Raw genomic sequence first — 12,640 nt, 5'->3', positions numbered from 1 at the left:
TCCCTCCCAGAGGAAAAGGGCAGCAGTTCCTTGTCTGCAGAGATGTGGAGCTATACGCTCACACACGAGTCCCTCTTGCTGCTTTTTTTTTTTAAACATGAGGATTTGGAGCTTAAACATTAGAATGCTCTTGGAAACAGATTTCCCTGATCTAACCATTTCTGGCTAAAGATATATTTGGAATAGATAGACCTCATAGTCTGGGCAGGCCTAGTGAGTAACGGTTCGTTGTTTCCGAGCAGTTTGCCTGCTGGGCAGTTACTCAACAAGAAGCAATGAGCAAGTCCAAGTTTTTGGCATGCCCCACCCAGGTCTCTGCCTTTAAAAAAATATGTGGTATTTTAAGCCTTACCCTATGAGCGATTTCACGACTGCATCTGCCCATCTAAAAACCCTTCTGTTAGGACAGATGACTTAAAGTCAGCTTCTTTTTTTATTTCCAGTTCATTTGCTTATTACATTTATATTTCAGCTTTCTTCAAGGAACTCAAGGCGGTGTACATAGTTCTCCCTCCCCCCTGCATTTTATATACGCAACATCCCTGTGAGGTAGACCTTCAGGCACTGACTGGTGCAAGCTCACCCAGCAAGCTTCATGGCTGATCAGGGGTTTGAACCCTGGTCTGTCAGGTCCCAGTCCAACATTTTAACCACAACACTACAGTGAAAGTGACCTGTTCAGTTGTTTATTCATTTTTCAAAAAAGAAAACTACAGTTACATGCTTCAACCTTCATCCCAGGGCAGTTTGGGAACATAAGCACATAGGAAGGTCCCTTAAAGTGAATCAGATCCCATTGGTCCACCTACCTCAGCATTGTCCAGCAGTGGCTGTCTGGGTTTTGGACAAGGACTCTCTTCCAGCCCAATCTGGAGATGCTGTTGGGAATTGAACCTGGGACATTCTGCATGCAAGGAAGATGCTCTGCCTCTGAGATATGGCCCTTCCTTTATGGCAAAGTTCAGTTCCCCGTAAGATAGGGACTTAACAGTTCTGTAGATTACTTGTAGCAGCTTTTCCCAACCAGGTGTTCTTGAACTACAGTTACAGCTGTGTTCTGTTATATTATGTTGGAAGTCACAATCAAACGTAATACAGTGGTACCTCGGGTTACAGACGCTTCAGGTTACAGATGCTTCAGGTTACAGACTCTGCTAACCCAGAAATAGTACCTTGGGTTAAAAACTTTGCTTCAGGATGAGAACAAAAATCGTGCAGTGGCAGCACGGCAGCAGCAGCGGGAGGCCCCATTAGCTAAAGTGGTACCTCAGGTTAAGAACAGTTTCAGGTTAAGAACGGACCTCCAGAACGAATTAAGTTCTTAACCCGAGGTACCACTGTACAATTAGAACATGCCCTTTGTTTTGCTTTTAGTCTTTTAATAACCACCTCTTCTTCAGCCAGAAGTTAGCTCACACTCCAGATGTAAATTTTAACCGGCAGACATATAACCCCTTCAGTTGTTATTTTTAGCAATCTTGAAGGTAATTGGAGAAAGGGAAGCTCTGCTGACCTTTGCCCTAAGGGCTAGCCTAGATGGCTGTTATGTGGTTTGAGGGCAAGGTGAAAATTCCTCCTCTCCAAGTCACTCACCCCTGTCAGGGTTCCACCAAACCTCTTGTCTCCCAGCATGAAAAACAGCTTGTTCAGAGCAACAGAGGTTAATTCCTTGTTCACTCTATTTATCAAGAGTGAATTCAATAACCCAAGATTTACTGCTTGGCTATCATTAATCCTCACGTAATTATCTCGCTCAATAAGCTGTTGATAGAAGATGTTCAGTCCATCTTCTCCCCCAGAAATCCCTCAAGCGGCCTTCACCAATTGGACACCTTCCAGATTGATTGTACTGCAATCAGCTCCAACCAGTATGGTTTCCCAGAGTGGCTGGGGCAACACAGTCAGGTGGGCAAGAGTGTTGCTCTTGTGCTCGGGTCTTGCTTGCTCATTTCCCACAGGCATCTGGTTGGCCACTGTGATAACAGGATGCTGAACTACATGGGCCATTGGCCTGGTCCTGTAGACTCATCTTATGTTTTTATGTTCAACCATTTCTATTTATTCTTGCACTTTATTTAAAACAAAAACAATGGGACTGTGAAAGCTTCTCTTTTATACAAAGGCAAAGAGTAGTAATTCTAAAAATTCGTAAGACTTGTGCTGGTGGCCAAGGAAATGGAGATGATAGTGGTCGTATTGAGTTCCTTACTATTGCATCTTCTATAGATACAATTTTCACAGTTCAGATTCAGCTCTGCTAGGGAACCACACATATAAACTGAATGTGGAGGAGGTGGTTTGGAACCAAGACCAGCCATGTCCTGTCTTTACTCTTTAAATTCGGAATTTGTGCCAGTTCGGGGCCAAGAACTGAGTATCCCAAGGGGGAGTTGCTTGTTTTGTTTTGTTTTGCTGCTGTTTTGTTTTGTTTTTCTCTGAGCTAACCAAAATGTCACCATGACCAAATTGGCTTTTTGCAAACCATTCTTCTAAATGCCTGCCTTAAAAAAATAAAATAAATAAATCCAAGCCCAAAGCATCTGTTATCTCTTGAAACAGCGACAGGAAAGCGAGGGGAGGGTGCTTGAAGATTCTATTTGCGAGAAAGGAAATGGCAAAAATAGAGGAATTGGATCCTTGCACAAGTTCATGAATAAGTGTTTCAAAAAGCAGTGCCATAAATATATGAACTTGAGTGTCACAAGAGCACGCCCTTCGCTGGAACAGCTTTGCTGTGACTTCCTAGCCCTGATCACTAGAGCCTGCTTCCTAATACAAATCAAAAACAATTATGATGGATGTTTCCATGATCCACACAAGTAAACTTGACCCCAGTACTCAAATGTGCATCTTGAGAGGCTTAGTGAACCTGGCTTGAGGTTTTGCAAGGCGTGCGCATGTGTGCGTCCGCGTGTGTAAAGAGGGTATTTAGCTTTGGCTGGTGGGGGCCAATCTTACTTTGCAGGAGGGCCACTATGGGGCATCTTCCTGTACATATGGTTGTCTCTTGTGAGTCACGGAGTATAATAGCCTTCCAGCCGACTGAAACAGGAAACAGAGGAAACACAGCATAGGCAGCAAGTCAGGCCTGCGCCGCAGGAGGGAGACCCTCTTCTGCTGCTTCATATTGCTTGCTCATATCTTAAGCGTTACTTGGGAAGCTTCTAGCCACAGTAGAAGCAGAGGACTGTGGGATGCTAAATTCTGGTGCCATGTGCAAATCTAATACCTGTGTGGTACCAGTGGTGGAGTTGTCTGGGGTCACAAGAGGGCAAAGAGCCATTAACTATTTCTGCAGCTGGGTCCCCTGTCTCCAGTGTCCTAGAGCCACCCAATCAGCAGGGATGGAGAGCTTTTTAGTCACTCAGAAGCCTTCTCACGCTTTGTGCTGACCAGAGCCAATCAATGGGAAAGGAGGTGAGTCAAACACAGAGGATGGGCTTCTAGGATATCTCTGGAGAAGGTGTGTGGAAGGACACAGAGGAAGCTAAGTACCGAGGAACACTGAAAATGCAAGGCACTTCCATTTCAAGAGAATGGTGTGTGTTCTGTTGCATACAGTGGAACTTCAAGAAAAACACAGCCCTGAAAGAAGGAACTGGAGAACTCTGACAAATCATTTTCCATGTACATGCGCAGAAAAGAGTAGACCTAGCTGAAAAGCTACACATAGATCTCTGCAATGAGCATTGCAGTGCATCCTAAATTATTATCAATATCTAATCATAAGATCTCCAGTAGTTTTTGGACTACAATTCCCATCATCCCGGACTACTGGTCCTGCTAGCTAGGAATAAAGGGAGTTGTAGTCCAAAAACAGCTGGAGACCCAAGTTTAGGAAGAGGAAGGTTTTCAGTTGGTTCCAGAAAATGGACAATGTTGGAAAGCCACACAGAAAGGGTGCTTTGTCTCTGTTAGTGGATCAGACAACCAAGAGAGTTTTCAAGGAGCTCTTTACAGCTTCTAAGGAAAAGTCTGAAAGCATCTCTGGCATGAACACCCTTGAAAGCTCTCTACATCCTGAAGTGGCCTCTTATGTCCTTACCCTGGCATGTTCTGTTCTACTATAAAATCCTCTTTTTTTGCAATATTGGAATTATTTCCTTTTTTCAGGGCAAAGAGTCAGTCCTGTGGAGGAATTCTGGGACCGCCAAATAGAGTGGTCAGCTTCCACACTTTAGAATAATGGAACCATAGATTTGGAAGAGGCCAAAGAGGGTCATCTAGTCCAACTCTTTTATTCCAAACCTGCCTTATTCAGTGTCTTAATGGAAAGTCCAGACACTTTGCTTGTGGAGCATTTAAAATATGCTCATATGTTCAATCCTACATATGTCTACTTGGAAGTAAAACCCTACTTGGTTCAGTAGGATTCACTGCCAGGTAAATATATATAGGCTTGCAAATGAAATGTGGTGTGCAGCTGTTTAGGGTAGTCAAGCCAAATTATTGGCAGCAATAGGCAGGAATGACTGAAAGAGGCTAGTGGGAAGGAAGTTTTAGGTAGCCATGTAGGCAGCTGTGAAGCGCACCATTTAACATTTCTCTTCTTCCACCACCATTTCATGCTTTGCAACTGCTTCTATGTTCCCGATGTTGGAGTGTAAAAACAAGCAAACAAACTCGCCAATCTTGGCCTTTTTCTGAGTGAGGAGAGCCTGCTGGATAAGGCCAGGAGGGGCCCACTAAGTCCAGCATCCTGTTCTCACAAGGGCCAACCAGATGCCCCAGAGGGAAACCCGCAACCAGGAGCTGAGCACAAGAACCAGCTTCCCCTCCTGAGGCTTCCAGCAACTGGCATTCAGAAGCATTACTGCCTCTGGCAGTGGCAGCAGCGCATGGCCTTCGCTGTGGCTGGTGGCCCTCTCTGCCACTTCTACTGTAGGAACAGAGCGGGGGGGACGACCATGGGTGTCATATCATGAGCTCAACTTCTTGGGATCCTTCCCAAGGCAGCCAAGTGGAGGGTTAAGCCTGTTCTCTGCTGGTTGCAACAGGGTTCTGCTCCGAACCTTGGGAGCAACTTCCAGCTGGTGTTCTGTTTCCTGATTAGCTTAGGGATCTGAAAAGCCCCCCTTTTGATTTAATTAAACTGTAATCCCTTCAGCAATTGCAAGCACTTTCATATGACCCAGGGTGCCCCCGCCCTCTCTCTGCTGGCACATATAATACCAAAGGAGAGTTGCGGAGAAGGGCTGGCGATTGGAAACGTGGGCAAATGCCTGTAAGTATTCCTGGAGCTCCCATTCTGGATGGGGAGGGCATACCTCTCCTGATCTTTGGAAGCCTCTGGGAGATCAGGTCTTGGGGAGCTGGGGGTGAAATCATGTTGTTGCTGCATATATCGGAAGGTGTGCAAGAAAATAATCCTGAGGCTGCACCAGGTCACTGAGGGACTCTCCAAAGTTCTGCTGGCTTGATGGATAAATGAGACTTTTTCCCATGAAGGGGAGGCTCCTGCCTAGCCGAATTTTGGTGTTCCTATAGCTTGTGCTCTATAGCAGGTGATCACACACTCATGTAGTTATTTGAAATTGCTCTCTGGGTGTTGGATGTTAAGTTTTCCTGTAGTAGACAGCACTACTTTACATACATGCATGCATGCATGTATACATACATACATAGTGGGTATTCCCATACAATGGCCTTAATCAGTGGCGGGGTGGTGTTGATACAACCATTGGGCCTAGTTTTTTGATCCAGTGACAAGCCAGTTAAAAGTTCTCTTCTGAGAAGCCAGTGAGCAAAGCAACAGCATAGACTCCTTCTCCCAGGTATCTACAGCTAGAAGCATACTTTCTCTGAGCTTGGAGGTCCTATCATGGCTAAATAGTTATTTGCAGACTGAGGAGTCATCCAGAATTCCTTTTGTACTGGTGGCTTCCCAGGCATAGGTACATGATTTAGAGTGTCAGAGTGGTTTGTGGTTTTTTTTTGCCTGGTGCTTTCCTTGAGAAAACCAGTGTTTTACCACTGAAGTGGAGTAACAACAATCCATGGAAAATACAATTGCCATTTACTCTCATTCAGCAGTAAAATGCGGGGGGTTTTCCCAGAGAAAGTGCTGGGACCAAAAAAAGGAAAAAGCTCACTCTGGAATGGAGGTTTTTAAAGCTTGGACCTGTGCCTAGAAATGTGGCACAAAAGGAAGTCTGGATGACCCCTCGGTCTTTGTTGCTTGAAGCCCCAGGAGGGAAGAGGGCTCTTGCGCTCAAATCTTGTTTCCTGGCTTCCTACAGGCATTTGTTTGGCCCCTGTGAGAAGAGAAGGCTAGAGTCATGGGCCCTTGGCCTGATCCAGCAGGGCTTTTCTTACATTCATATGGTTATTTATTAATCTTAAGCCAGAGACCATAACCAGCTTGTGTGGCAGAAAACTCCACAAGGCTGCATGCCGCATTGAGCTCCTTGGAGGAAAAGGTGGGACATAAATGCAATAAACAAGACCCAGTTTTCACCATGGTGTTGTCCTTGGCCATACACAGATCTGAACAGTCCATTGCAGAAGCATTTCTAGAATCAAAGCCCTCACCCTCTCCCACCCCCACCGTGCCCTACAGGAGGCATGAATGGTGGGGCAGCTGCTCACCAGTGGGCAACAAGAAGAATCTAGACTCCTTGCTCTTTTTTGTAACTGATGTCATAAGCCAGCTAGACAGTGTTCTTTGTTCCCACTCCTCAGGGTGTGTGTTCAGAGTTGTTTTGGCAGGCAAATAGTTGTTTGTTCCTCTCCCTGCCTCCAGAGTTGATAGCACTTTGAAAGAGGGATCGTTCCCCCCACCCGCTTCTGGTCAACAGATTTCTGCACACTTTGCATTGTTAGAAAAACCTGCTGGCTCCAACAACAGTAGGGCCAACGAGGTGCTGTTTACACCATGGGAGCAAAGAAATGCCTCTTGAAAATATTTTGTCACCGACCTTGGAGAACCAGTGCTGCTACCTTCCAATTTTCGTGGCTGGAACAGCTTAAAACATATACTCCATCCTCTGCAGAATGACTCTGCACAGCAGTTTCAGTGCTTAGCTGTGCATTGTTGGTGTGGTGATTAGAATGTCAGAATAGGGCCTGGGAGAGACCAGGGTTCAAATCCCCATTTGGTCATGAAGCTCATTGGGTGACTTGGGGCCAGTCACTCTTGGCCTATCCTACTTCACAGGGTTGCTGTGGGGATTGAATGAGGATGGGGTGAACCATGTATGCCACATTGAGTTCCTTGGAGAAAAAGGGTGGGATGAAAACAAATGGCATCAGGTAACAATATTCCTCCATAGCCATCTTTCTGTGTTGAAGTAAACTACAAAAGTGTTAAAACTACCAAAATAAAATGCTTGTTCCTTCCCTGTGAATATCTGTTGGTTCAGGCTCTTTTAGGCTTGCTTGTAACTTCTTCTTTTTTTGATTGCTTCTATTTTGAGGATATTTCAGAAAATGCCTTTAAAAATTCAAATGTTAAAACTTCTAGCCAGAGGCTTCCTTTCCTATGTGAGACCATATGAAATAGTTAATGAACAATCAAACACTTATACCAGGGGTGCCCAAACTTTTTTCACAGAGGGCCAGATTTGATGAAGTTTTTTAGGATTGAAGTTGTTGAGCTTTTTTCACCAGGACATGCCACGGACTTTGGACATGCCTGACTTATACTGTGGGTTTCCATGCAGAAATCTCTGGCCTTCCAGTTTATGAAGCCTTGACTGAATGCAGGGAGCATATCTTGAAACTTTCAAAGGGACAGAGGCTCTGGATGCAGAGGATGCAGCAGCAAGCTGCAATCTTGCAGATGTCATGGTCCATTGTGGTGCTTCTTGACTGCACTGTGGATGGCCCAGCAGAACTCCTTAAATGGGGGGTGGGGGGAATTATGGAGAGGTAGCACAAATGTTTGTGGGAAGTTTGACAGTCCCACTCATTTGCAATCTCTAAACGGGGTGTGGCTAAGATGTGCCCCCCACCCAATGTCGGCCACTAGCTCCCATCAGTCCCAGCCAGCATAGCCAGTGCTCAGGGATGGTGGAACTTGCTGCTTTCAAAGTGTGTTCTGGAATTTGCAGCAGGCATTAACATACTTTGAAGGCTGTCATGATAACTTGCTAAGGTAGGTCCATATTGTGAAGGTCTAGATTGCTCAAAGCCACTTGATAAGTTTCTAGGAAAGTCTGTGATGCTCCTTAAGACATGTTGCAAATTCCTGAGGCAGGCTTGCAAAGTATCCTTTGCCAAAACAGTTGTGTCTTGCAATACTTTGAGCTGATTCTTAAATATTCTAAACCCTGGAATGCTTCTGCAGTGACACTGTTTTTTTATCTTAATATCTGCAAACACACATCAAGTATAAGCACATGAAACAATGGTTTGTTTTAACCATGTTTTGTTCAGTAAACCATGAGCCACCTAGCAGATGAGCATACAATCCATGTCTTGTTTCTTAAAAGCTTACCTGTTTTATCTCTTTTCAATCTCCTCTTTTCCAGGCTAAACATACCAAATCTACATGTCCATGTAATCACTGGCAAATAGGCTCCTACCTAATTCAGAAAGGAAGCATCTCCAATTCAGCTTTTTTGGCACATCTCCTAACCTTTGCTATGTAGTGATTGATCGCTGGCATAGCAGCCCATGACTGCTCCATCATTACTCTAACAAGATTCTTGCTGCTTCTGGTGGGGCTATAAGGTCTCTTTTACTGCCAAAGTCTTGCAATGAGTGGAGAGTGAGCTCAACTGCAGAGGGACAAGGCCTGTTTCTGCAAAGATGTTGGTGTGTCAAAGGCACCCAGGTGGTAAAGGAGTCTGGCTTTTGTTAAAAGTGCATGGATGTCTGTGCAGAGGAGCCTGGGCAGGTGCCAAAGGCTGCTGAAGCTCCTTTTCTCAGGCTATGTCGAGACTCAGCCAAGAACTGAATGCCAACACAATCTTTTGTGTTGCTTGCCAGTGTGGGTGAAGAGTGGATAACCAATCAATCTCCTTCTGCTGAAAGCTCTTTGCTTCAACTCCTTCCAAGTATGTTGTGAGCTCATGTAACAGAGTTTGCTCAACTTGAATGACACAGGGCACTCTTCAAACAGAGTTCTCTCGGTGTTGAGCTAAGGGAGGCATTTATATATTTCATGTGTTACTGTGGGTGTCCCAAAAGAGTCAGTGTTGAGAACCTCTTGGCTTTGACATTCTCATGGGTTCTTCAAGTAGCCTAGTTTAAGACAATGCTGCAGGAAGGAGGATAACACTGACCTTGCCAGTTGGTCGATAAAAATGATAAAAACATCAAATCTATCAGTAAGAGCTGGTTTGCAGAGAAACTCAGGTTTCAAAGCCCTTTCTAAGTTATATAGTTTATAGAAGACTTCTAAAAATGAGTGGGCATGTCTCCTGTCAAACTTGTATTGGCAAGGCGTCCCACAGGGTGAGAACTATGTTAGTGTAGTCCACTGGTCTACAATTGGTGGGTTGGGACCCTCTAGTGGGTCATGGGCTGGTCCAAGATGGGTCACAACAGGAGAACTACCACCATGCACCTCTATGGGAAAAGCTTAAAAAAAGGGACTCCACATGCATGTTTGGTGTAAAAGTGCACCCTGATTCTGAAAAGGTTAGGGACTGCTGGTGTTACTGAAAAACAACTTTGATTTCATTCCCTTTAGAAAGAATAATGTTTATGTCTTTCGGCACAAAGCACATTGTGCGTGGAGGCTCCACAAATGTAGGTTGCAAATAGTATTAACTTTGGTGTAACCCTCTGTATTAATGTAACACTCCTACTGCTGACCTCTTTACAAATCCAACCATAGCTGCCAAGCCAACTTATTAATTGAGTGCCAGTGAAGAAACCAGCTAGTATAAAACAAACTTGCATGGGCAGGTGAAACTGAAAAGTCATTCCAGTATCTCACTGGACAGTAAGGTAAAAGGTAAAAAACAACAACAACCCTAGATAGTTAAAGGTGACTATGGGGGGGGGGGCACTCATCTCACTTTCAGGCTGAGGGAGCTGGCGTTTGTCCACAGACAGCTTTCCTGGTCATGTGGCCAGCATGACTAAACCACTTCTGGCAAAATGGCATGCTGTGACGAGTGCCAGAGTGCATGGAGACAGTTTACCTTTCCACCAGAGTGGTACTTATTTATCTACTTGAACTGGTATGCTTTTGAACTGCTAGGTTGGCAGAAGCTAGGATAGACCAATGGGAGCTCACCCCATCACATGGATTCAAACCGCCGACCTTCTGATCAGCAAGCCCAAGAGGCTCAGTGGTTTAGAGCACAGCACCACCCGCGTCCCTCAGTATCTCCCCCTCCAAGAACATCCTGTGGAGAAGAATGCTCCAAGAGGGGGTATTTGAAGGGAAATGGGTATGGCCACCCTGGAACTTTGGAAAGCCACCTTCTAGTTTCATCTCTGCCTCTTTGTTCCAGAATGAAAGGCCAGTTGCACCTCCTTTGGCAGCTGCTTAGGGTGACCCACTTTTGCAAGAGCCACGAGCCCATGCCACCTGGATCCCCTGGATCCACCAATGGCTGTACAGAATCTTGCTTGATTGCATATTATTGAGCTTGGAAAGAGATTTAAATATATTCTTAATATTTGATAGGAATGTATTGCTTTTCATAGCACAAAACTGCTTCTTACTCTGATATGCAGATTTGCTTTCTCATTCTCCAAAGTGTGTCCATTTAATTCCCTCCAACCTCTTTGCCCTCCAGCTGTTTTGGATTGCAGTTCACATCAGCCATTGTCCGTGGTGGCTGGAGCTGATGAAAGTTGCCCAAAACATCTGGAGGGCAACAGGTTGGGGAAAGCTGATCCAGTACATTTTTGAGATGATGGTGATAAGATTCGGTCATTCAATACAGACTGTTTCAATTTTTAAACTGCTGCTGCAAACTTTTCTTTTCTGCCAAGGCCTATGCAGGTAATTGAGACTACGTCTTTTCACAATGGTTAATCAATGTCTGATTTTAATCTTTTTTTTTTTTTTTTTACTGTATGGCTTCAGTGTTAGAAACTGAGATATGAAAGCTAGGAGCTAAATGGCTCCTTAATCCTAGGTTATGAGCGCAACAACAGAATGTCAAGGCACGCTTTTTTAAAATAACAAGAATACAAAGCTGAAAATGAATGAACTGCAGCTAAAATAATATGTTCATTTTTTACATGGTCTTCTCCTTCCCCTGCCCCCCCTATATTCTTAAGAGGGTCTCTTTTCCAGTCTTCAGAGAGTACAGTGGTGCCCCGCAAGACGAATGCCTCGCAAGACGGAAAACTCGCTAGACGAAAGGGTTTTCCGTTTTTTGAGCTGCTTCACAAGACGAATTTCCGTATGGGCTTGCTTCGCAAGACGAAAAATGAAAACGTCTTGCAAGTTTGTTTCCTTTTTCTTAACACCGTTAATACAGTTGCGACTTGACTTCGAGGATCAACTCAAAGAACGCGGTGTGGTAGCCTTTTTTGAGGTTTTTGAAGACTTTGGTGATTTTTGAAGCTTTTCCAAAACTTCTTTTAAACTTTTAAAACTTTTTTTTTGGGGGGGTTGGATTTTGGGTTTGGGTGTTTGGAATTCAAGAACTGGTGTTGGGGAGGGGTTTGCAAGAATCTGGAAGCTTGTTTCCCCCCCCTGCATTTTTATGATTTTCTGTGACCATTGGGCCACTCTGCTGTTTTTTTTAAAAAAAATCTGGATTTGAATTTCTGTGTGGTGGGTGGCTGGGGGAACAGTTGAGGAGGGGTTTGCAAGAATCTGGAAGCTTGTGTGGTTTTTTTCCTGCATTTTTATGATTTTCTGTGACCATTGGGCCACTCTGCTGTTTTTTTAAAAAAAGTTCTGGATTTGAATTTCTGTGTGGTGGGTGGCTGGGGGAACAGTTGAGGAGGGGTTTGCAAGAATCTGGAAGCTTGTGTGGTTTTTTCCTGCATTTTTATGATTTTCTGTGACCATTGGGCCACTCTGCTGTTTTTTTTAAAAAAAATCTGGATTTGAATTTATGTGTGGTGGGCGGCTGGGGGAACAGTTGGGGAGGGGGTTCTTCAGCAAGAAGCAAAGAGTGGAAGAGGAACCTTCTTCGAGTTGTCCCCCAGAGTCTTAGAAAATGTACTGTACACTTTGTTGATTTTTAAATGTTTTTCTGTCATGTTTAGAAACTTAATTTATTGTTCCTTCAATTTTTGAAATGCTCTTTACAGTATGTGTGACTTTAAAGAGCACTTAATAAACTCTTGTTGTACCAAATTTGGCTTTGTTTGGACTTTTTTTGACCATAGGAACGCATTAATTGAATTTCAATGCATTCCTATGGGATTTCGTGCTTCGCAAGACGAAAAATTCGCTAGATGAAAAAACTCGCGGAACGAATTAATTTCGTCTTGCGAGGCACCACTGTAGCTGGAAGTGGGGAGGCAGAAAAAGATCCTCATTTCCTTCCACTCTGCAGTTTTAATCTGAAATCTTAGGCGTAGTGCTGTGCCCAGAGCTCAGAAACGGCATGCGCTGATGAAATTCCCTGTCGCAAAATGCGCCTAGAACAATGGGAGTTTTGAACATGTACTTTCATTGTAAGCCACTTGATATGTTTTATGAAATAGCAGCATATAAATATTTTATAGTAAGAAAGAAATTTTGGCTCATGCTGCTGGATGGGTGAATGGATTT

At 44.3% G+C, this 12,640-nt stretch overlaps 1 protein-coding gene across 1 annotated transcript in view; it reads left to right on the top strand.

Moving 5' to 3' along the window:
- MSN (moesin) overlaps positions 1 to 12,640 on the top strand; it is an 81,918-nt gene that overhangs the window by 28,410 nt on the left and 40,868 nt on the right. The gene's annotated exons all lie outside the window — the stretch shown is intronic.

Source organism: Podarcis liolepis (genome assembly GCF_965112155.1).
Source record: "Podarcis liolepis genome assembly, chromosome: Z".
Classification (NCBI taxonomy): Eukaryota; Metazoa; Chordata; class Lepidosauria; order Squamata; family Lacertidae; genus Podarcis; species Podarcis liolepis.
The sequence above is the reverse complement of the archived record's forward strand: the minus strand, read 5'-3'. Positions and strand labels throughout refer to the sequence as shown.